Source organism: Hipposideros armiger, unplaced genomic scaffold (genome assembly GCF_001890085.2).
Source record: "Hipposideros armiger isolate ML-2016 unplaced genomic scaffold, ASM189008v1 scaffold_375, whole genome shotgun sequence".
NCBI lineage: Eukaryota > Metazoa > Chordata > Mammalia > Chiroptera > Hipposideridae > Hipposideros > Hipposideros armiger.
This window is the reverse complement of record NW_017731725.1, coordinates 1498902-1507792: the sequence shown is the minus strand read 5'-3', so window position 1 is coordinate 1507792 and position 8891 is coordinate 1498902. Positions and strand designations below refer to the sequence as shown.

General features: G+C 39.0%; 1 long non-coding RNA gene across 1 annotated transcript; it reads left to right on the top strand.

The window, feature by feature from the left end:
• Nucleotides 1–4295: 4295 nt before the first annotated feature.
• Nucleotides 4296–5333, top strand: LOC109393326 (uncharacterized). The gene is made up of 3 exons (XR_002126235.1): nt 4296–4449; nt 4593–4676; nt 5308–5333. It is a non-coding gene; the product is annotated as an uncharacterized LOC109393326 (long non-coding RNA).
• Nucleotides 5334–8891: the final 3558 nt, after the last annotated feature.

Below are 8891 nucleotides of genomic sequence, written 5' to 3'. Positions count from 1 at the left end.
AATTCTGTTGCTTAAGACTGGTATTTGTAAGTACTATCCAAAAAGACTTAGTGAGTAAAGCAAAATAGGAACTTTAATCTAAATTGGTGCTGTCTAAAGTCTGACCCACTAAAGATGCCCTCTACAGCTGGCAGAAGGAATGCAAGCAAAGTTATTCTAATGTAGAAGGGACCTGCTCTGGAGCCCCTTAAAGAAAACAGAATGCATTCATTTGCTAAGGCTGCTGCAACAAATTACCACAGACTGGTGACTTAAACAACACAGATTTATTTTCTCACAGCTCTTAAAGAAAGCTGCAGTTCTAAAGATGGAGATCAGGGTTTAGGCAGAGTTGGTTTCTTTGAATGTCTCTCTCCTTGGCTTGTAGAGGTCAATCTTTTTGTCTTCACCTGGTCCTCTGATTTATGCCTGAGCCCAAATTTCCTCTTGTTATAACACCAGTCATATTGGATGAGGGCCCACTCTAATGTAACCTCATTTTAAATGAATTACCTCTTTAAAGACTTTCAATTCCAAATAGTCACATTTCAAGGTGCTAGAGTTTAGGACTTTAACATAGAAATTTTTGAGAGGACACAATTTAGCCCATAACACACACGAACTAGGTTTCAGGGTTCACAACAAAACAGATATAAAAATTAATTCATATGCCACAAGCCCATTCTAAAATAAATGAGCACCCAACCCTGTAGAAAGTTCCATAAGGTTTCCCTGATGTGAACTCTAATTGAGAACATATACTAAAGGAACTAGAGAGCCTTCCAGGAGTGCTTTCTGTCATTTGACAGGTGGGCAGGATTAGTCTAGCTTCAAATTGGCACTGGAAACCTGAATTCTACACCAAGGCACAGATTAAAAGAAGATTTATTGTCCAAGATATTATATTGAAGAATGATTTGGCCCCAGAATAAATAACTTCTGGGCCAGTTGTGTCAGTTTTTTTTTTTTAATTAAATTTGTTGGGGTGACATTGGTTAGTAAAATTATATAGGTTTCAGGTGTACAATTCTGTAATACATCATCTATAAATTGCAGTGTGTGTTCACCCAGAGTCAGTTCTCTTTCCATCACCATATATTTGATCCCCTTTACCAAACTTGTCTACCATCCACCCCTTACCCTCTGGTAACCACTAAACTCTTGTCTGTGTCTATGATTTTTTGTTAGTTTGTTTGTCTTGTTCATTTCTTGTTTTCAGTTTTATATCCCACGTATGAGTGAAGTCATATAGTTCTCGATTTTTTTTCTGTCTGACTTATTTCACTTATCATGATAATCTCAAGATCCATCCATGTTTTCACAAATGGCAGTATTTCATCTTTTCTTCTGGCCAAGTAATATTCCATTGTATATATGTACCACATCTTCTTTATGTAGTCATCTATCAAAGGACACTTGGTTGTTTCCATGTTTTGGCCACCATGAATGATGCTGCAGTGAAAAAAAGGCACATATATCTTTACAAGTAAATGTTTTCAGATTTTGGGGGGGGTAGATACCCAGAAGAAGGATTGCTGGGTTGTATGGTAATTCTATTCTTAATTTTTTGAGGATCCTCCATGCTGTTTTCCATAGTGGCTGCACCAATTTACATTCCCACCCCTGCTATTATTCTTGGAAAAACAAATAGTGAGGTCTTTACAGTGGAAACCCTGAAGTGGATTCAGTATTTTAGGACCGCAGTAGAGGTAAAGTGCTGGGTTAATGTATCAGAATGTGGGCACCCTGTTTCTCCCTATCTGCCTCATCAATCAAACCTTCAGGATTTGAAGGAAGTTGTGGGTTTCATCCACTTATTCTTTTTATTTAAACAAACACCATTGGTGTTTTAAAATCTTGTTTCTTAAAATGTAACCCTTTCCAGCAAAATCAGAATCACCTGGGGCTTCATTACTAGCAGACAGCTTATCTTCAGACCCCCTGAATGTGATTCCCTGGGCATGGGACCCAGAAATCTGCTTTTGTAGCAAGCTCGCCAGGTGATTCTTAAGTGCAGAAAAACTTGAGGAATATTGTTTATAGAAGGTAACCAGGATTTCATAGCCAACATATTTACTTTGGTGGATAGAGTTTTTGTTTACATGCTCCTTAAGATAGAAGGAAGGGAAATATTAACAACAACAGTAGTTTTGTTTTGAGCATAGTTGTACATAGGGCACACATTAACCCAAATGTCATTATGCATACCCAAATATTATTATGAATACTCTTACTAAAGTCTATCACATGACTAGTGGCTCTCCTATACATTGAAAAGTATAGATAAGAGTGGAAATTTATCTTTCAGGTAAAGTACTTCTGGTCACGACCTAAAAAACAAAGTGAAGTTTCCACCTATCAGTCACCCATGCAGGTCCTGAGCAGCAACCCCCACTGCGGCTGCTGGGTCAGTTGGCCAAACTTCCACAGGTTCAGCCAGTAAGGGGACAATTAGCCCAAATGGGTTCATACAGTTTATTACACATGGCATGGTAGACAGCATGAAGTTCATGTTCACATTGGTTTATCTGGCCACTCACATTCCTTAGCAGTGATGGAGAGGTAAGCCCAGGTGGACACTGCACACACAGGGGGCCTGTGTTTTCATGAGGAACCTTGAGCTTAGAAAAACACCAATCTGTTAAAGGAGCTACTAGTAAACCTGTCCACCCATCCCTACAGAGAGAGACATCTTTATTATCCTAATCAGAAAACAAATCTGCCTTCTGACTCAGAAGGAAATACAGGTATTATCTTTATCACCTTGACTAGATCCCAGGAACGAGAGAAACTAGCTTTATTACCCTGGAGAATCAGCATATCTGCTCCCTTCCTGGAGCAGCTTTACAAATATCCTTAAACAAAGCTGCCCATGCTCTTTGCTCGGAAGGCATCCAGGAATGCCCGAGTTATCTCTCAACACTACCTTTTAATACGTTTCGCTTTGATGACTCACGAGTTAGCCTGGGAGTTAGGAGAACTCAAGCTTGTCTTTTTTCATTGACTTCAGAGGGTAAATCTGTCTGTTTAATATTTTGTATCATCGTGAACTCAGGCTTCAAACGTTTTTAGTGGCGTATCCTCTATCTCCAGAAGAATCTTACACGGAGCCTCAATATACGTATAAAACAGACCAAAGCAGAACTACTCCCTCAGAGGAGAGGAGGTGATGCTGTCATAAGCTGGGACTTCTCCTCAGCCCCCTTCTCTTCACGTCCCTGAGTTAGATCCTGTTCCAACTTGGCCCCTGAGCATCGTCAACACCTCACCTCTGAAAACACAGTTGAAAACCACCATTGTACTGAAAGAGGGATTGATGTTTTATGACTACTAGCTTTCCTCAACAAGTTAATATGTTATCAGGCAATGAGAAAAGAAGTTACACAGGTTTAAATAAACAAAAAGCAGTTCTTCCTGGCCTCAGTGGAGACAGGGGGAAGCTGAGAGTTTTCATCAGTCAGTAAGTCATGGAGACAAGGAGTTTGGTTTCTGTTAAAAGGAGACATGTCCAAGGATGGCCTTACAGGGTAGTACTCATTTCTATACCCATGTACTTATGTATTCACTCATTTATTTTATTTAGCAAGAATATTGATATTGATAGCCTACTAAACACCAGACATATTATTAGTGCACGGAAATGATTAAGGCGTGATCCAATCAAGGGAGAGGTAAATAGAAACAAGTATTACATAAGTAAAAATTATATAACTTTTATAATTACAAAACTTACATACATGTGCCATAAGAGGGTATGATGTGTTTCTATGACGTTTCCTGCAACTTGACTTTTTCTGCCTGAGATAGTCACCAAGAGTATATGCAGAAATTCTCTATGTTGGAGGAGATTGAAAGGCTTGAGGAACACTTTTTTTAATCTACTGGCTTGGAAGTCTTAGAATCTTATAAACCCTAAATGCAATCTTTAAATTTTCTGATTGGCTAACCAAACCGTGAATCAGAAAGGTTTTTCCATATTAATAGCATCCAGCTGCTTTTCTAACAGGGTAAACTCATAAACACAAATTACATCTGCAGAGAATAATTTTTTCTTAGGGAAGGACCTAGAAGCCTGATTTTGATAATGTACACCTTTTACCAAAAAAGATAACATCTACTAAGTGTTCTAGACATATCATTTAGTTTAATTCTCATAACTACTTTATGAGCTAAGTACTATCCTACTTTTGCAAGTGAGAAAAGGGAGGGACAGGGCAGCTTGGTGATTGCCCAACGTGCTACAGGAAGTAGGAGGCAGAGTCCAGGTTTGTCCACTCCCATTCCTGGCTCCTCAAAGCTCTGTTCCATGCTCGAGGAGCAGAAAGCCACTGCCAGCACCTCTTTACCCAGCCATGCTTTTAGCTTTTACCATAAAGGGAAATTCATCTCTCTTCACTCTGACCAATAAGCTCTCTACATCTTTCTTTCCTAAATAACGACTAAAGAAATGCTAGAATATATATGACTTGGGTATGCATTTCCTTTTTTATTATTCAAAAAGACCCTTTTGCAACACAGAAAGGAAATAAATTGGTAGAAGAAATTCAAATACCATTAAATCTTAACAAAACTTTGAACAGATGAAATAATTTTTATCTTTATGTTGATGACAGAAACTTTCTAAGGCACTTCAAGATGAATTATCTCTTTCAACTTTGAACTGAAAGAAGAAGGCAAATAAATGCAGCAGATATCAGGTATAAAATTATATTTAATTTTTTGCTAAGAATCATTAAAATAATGTTGATATACTACTAAAGAAAAATGCATATCTTTGGAGCATTTTTTCAAATATAACAAATTCAGGAATAAAAAAGGATTATAAAACCAATTCATAGTTTAACTAACCTAAACGAATACTCTTGTGCTACAAAATTAATATTTCATGTAATGCATTCAATAATTACATTCTGCTAAAGATATGAGTATCACTTGCCATATTTATATAATTTAAGATTCTGCTATAAGTATGTCTAAAGCCAGAAGTAAGATTTCTCTTTAATTCAAAAACTAAGTCTATGTTTTACTTTTAAAATATAAAAATAATCAAGAAAATCTCATCATTTCTACAATCCTTTTTGTTGTTAGGCCACTGAGCCTTACTTCAATTAAAAACCATGAAATTATACTTTATTGAATATGCTGTTACACAGAAAAAAAATACTCTAACACATGTACAGGAGGTTCAATGAAAAGTGAAATATTGGGTTGTCAAAAAAGTCATGATGTATTTTGTCTGTTTTTCAAAGGTCATTTATTTATATAAAGAACAAAGATCAATCAATGATATGTTGCCCGTTTTGTTCAATAACCTTTGCCATCTTTCAGTGAGCTTCATAATTCCTCGTTCATAGAAGGACCTGTCTTTATTTGCGAAAAACTAAACTAGGTGCTGATTTACAGCCTCACCTGAATTGAACGTTATACCACGCAAGGAGTTTTGAAGAGGGTGAAACAAGTGGAAGTCTGATGGTGCCAGGTCAGGCAAGTATGGTGGGTGTGGCAACACATCCCATCCAAGCTCCAATAATTTTTGACTGGTGATCAAACTTGTGTGTGGTCTCGTGTTGTCACAATGGAACACAACTCCTTTACAATTAACAAGCTCTGGACATTTCTAGATAATGGATTCGTTCAGACTGTCCAATTGCTGACAGTACACATTCGAATTGATTGTTTGGTTCCTTAATAGGAGCTCAAAAAACACAACACCTTTAAAATCCTGCCACACTGACAGCATAACCTTCCTCTAATGAATGTCTGCTCTCGATGTTGTTTGAAGCGAAGTATCACATCGAGACCAAGGCCATTTGTGCACCACATTGTTGTACACAACCCACTTCTCATCACCAGTGATCAGTCGCTTCAAAAAAGGGTCATTTTCCTCATGTTTAATGAGTATAATTGCAGATGTTTATACGCGCCATCAAATGAACTTTGAGTTTGTGCGGAACCCAAATATCGAACTTGCTTACACATCCCAGCTTCGTCAGGTGGTCATGAATGCTTGAATGTTGGATGTTCAATGTTTCTGCAATCTCTCGTGTCATGTAGCGTGGGTTTGACTCCATCAATGCCTTTATTTTGTGGTCATCAATCTCGGTGGGCCTCCCTGACCCAGGGGCGTCGTTGAGATCAAAATCACCAGCACATAATTTCATGAACCATTGTTGGCACTAATGTTCTTGTAGAGCATTGTCACTGTAAACTTTGTGCAACTTTTCACAGGCTTGACGTGCGTTCTTCCCTTTATGGAATTAAAACAGTAAAATATGGCAAAAATGCACAGTGTAGTCTTCCATCTTCAAGTTGTAAAATCTCCAAACTCAACCAAATCACTCAATTTTTTTTAGAATGAAGCTAGAACTGTCAGCTGTCAAGTGACATAGCAATAACACAGATGCAAATGACTCTAGTACTTCCAAAAATGAACTAGTGCCATCTGTCGCAAACATGCATCATGACTTTTCTGACAACCCAATACTTGGTTTGAACCCAATACACTGCTGCCTGGGGACACTGATCCACCGATGCCTGAAGAATACAATCATAACTCTTTCCCATCTGTTTTTACCGGTACTCTGTGTAAGGTTGAGAATGGGCAGGAAACTGCAGAAAAGTTAAGAAGGAGGGGCTGTTTCTAAATAATAATGTGTGACACCTACCTCCAAAAGTGACTGGATTATTTCTTAGAGAGGTTGCTGGCAGATGTTGAGATAAGGTGTACAACCTTATGATTTCCGGTCAAGCAAAAGACACAGGGAAAGAAAATTCTTCCTTCCAGTCATTGAGCCTAACTTCTAACCATGCGCCAACCAGAGTCCTTTGTCACAGGACACAGGGAAACTTCCTCCTCTCTGACATTAACATGCTAATGTTAATTCCAGCCCCTGGCTGGAAGCTGAGAGTTCACTAAGACCCCAGGCTTGCTAGATCCAGGTAAGGAAGGCACTCACTATGAAGTCAGCCTCCAGTTCTAGCAATTCTTACCTAACCTGGGAGTCGAAACACACTAAAGCTGAGTTCTAAAAAAGCCCCAAAAGTGATCAGTCAACTCCTTCAGGATCCTCTCAAACCCTCATTAGAAACAATGAATTTGAGGACTGTTCCCTCTTTTTCAACCCAAACTAGGCCCATTATTATCATTAAATCTCAATGGGCAGAAAACAGAGAAGTTAGAGCCCTTTGACCTATCATAAATAAAAACTTCCCTGGGCATGCTTTCCTAATTGCAATAGATGTATGAGTATTCCTGATAAATTGCCTATAAACTGAATTTCTGAAACTGTGGATTCCCAGTCCATTCCAAATTAGTGTCTAATGACTTAGCAACATTTTTATTACTTTTTCCTCCTTCCACCTCACCTTCTCTCCCCTAACCAAGTATGTTCAAACTTCCTAAAATATCCATTTAGTAAATGTGAGCATGAGAATAACTTCCCTAAACTGGGGCACACCTATCTCTGCATTGAGTATAGAGGCTAACAAGTTCAAAGTGATCCCAATAAATGCACTGCCAGCCAGCCCCTCCTTCCAAGCAGCTGTTATATGAGCTTATGCTACATTTAATTTATTAGCCTAGGACAAGTTAATTGCATAGTTTCCACAAAATAGAACATGTTGCTCATAGTAACTACATGCTAATTTCCTTGAAAACACCACTAATTATACAGTGAGTTTGCATCTCCCAACAATTGTGTGATTAACTGGTGGTACATGTTTAAAGCTGTAATGCATCAAGGCAGACAGAGTTCTGATGGGGTTTGTGCATAAAAGGGCATTTTACGATCCTAACTAATTCTGAGCCCCAAGAACTTTGCTTCTTTATTAATGCTAGTGAGTTTGCACACGGCCCCACGGAGGTAGGAGGAGTTGTTGCAGCAGCAACAGCCTTGACATTTAAAGCAACCACAATGAGGCTGCAAACCATTTCCAGGCACAGAACAGCGTGTACTCACAGAAGACAATATCAATGGTTGCTCAGTAAATACACATCTATAAAAAGTTCAGTAAACACACAGGTGTAATGGCTTGAGTTTTATATCTACATGCAACTTTAAAATCACACTTCAGGCTGAGGACTTCTGAGAAATTATTGCACTGGGTCCTTCAGGATTCTTTTAGCTCATAATGCTAAGAAAGAAGGGGTATTTTTGCCTGAAGTGCTGACTTGACTGTGAACATCACACTTTACAGCATATTCCACTTTGGGCTATGTGTATAGAAGTAAACGCCTTTGGTGCTGTTAATTAACGTGTCTCCAATGTCTTACGGTTCCCTCTTTCTTCTCCCCAAACCACTTGCTCAGCCCCTCCAGGTTTGATTAGAAAATTGGTATATTTCATCATCACGTTATTTTTTCCTGAATACCTGCTTTGGTTAGTTGCTTCAACTGAAATGACTCAGGAGAGTGAGGTCACAAAGGCTCCCTGTGGTCTTAAAATAAAAAGCGTTCTCCTTATAAAACTAAGGGGAATTAAGAAAAGGCAAATGTGTAGAAAGCAATGATTTTACAGAGCATAGCTTTCTTAGCCAAGTTTAAAATCATGCAATCAGCAGTCTGACTTGGCTTATAAGCTACAAAGCCCCTTTTCCCCCTTTTTGCTCCCCAACACTTCAAGTTGGATGGGAGAACTGTTCCTTAGATTTCAACACTGCTAGTTTAGGGCTGGCACCTCTATAGGACTCTCCAGGTTTTCAGTCTAGTAACTTGGTTTCTGGTGTTTAATCCAGGCGTGGAACTGTTTAGGACATCCCCTGTGACAGAGACATTGTATACGTAGGACCCCTGGTCTGTGGTCTCTCTTGAGGATGGCGGCTCCCACCCAGAGTGGGAGACTCCTCCCTTGACCTTCCTTGCCTGGACAATGACATGGGCTCCTCACCCATCTCTTCCTGCCCTTGGTTCCTGG